Genomic DNA, 520 nt, shown 5'->3' on the forward strand with positions numbered 1-520 from the left:
TTTAACTAATTTTAAATGTCCATCACTCTATACAAACTCATAGAACATTAGATCATTCCAACCTTGTGGAAAATCCTCCTTTGCGGCAAACATGGTGAATACATCAACAAAATACATCAACATGATCGCAATTACAAATCATTTCATTACCAAATCAAGTCAATCACTAAAACAAAACTTAATTGGGAAAATTAAAGTGTTGCATTGAATGAAAGTTTTAAGTTTATATGATTAAATTAAAATTAAAGTTACATTAAAGTTTTGTTTATCTTATTAATTCTACAGCTTCGGTAGAGAGTTTGTCTTGTTGAACCATAGGCATACGAAGCCGAGCAACGTTATCAAGTTTAACATATTGAAGATTATTACATAAAGACATATATTTGTGTTTCTATATGTAATAAAATTGAAGATGTTTCTGTTTCTCGGCAGCCGATTTGTAGCAAGAATTGACAGCGATAGACACGTGTTTCGCCCATGAGGCTGGGCTCATCAGTATCGCACCGTATTCTGCCACAAA

Source organism: Aplidium turbinatum, chromosome 10, assembly GCF_918807975.1.
Source record: "Aplidium turbinatum chromosome 10, kaAplTurb1.1, whole genome shotgun sequence".
In the NCBI taxonomy this organism is placed as follows: domain Eukaryota; kingdom Metazoa; phylum Chordata; class Ascidiacea; order Aplousobranchia; family Polyclinidae; genus Aplidium; species Aplidium turbinatum.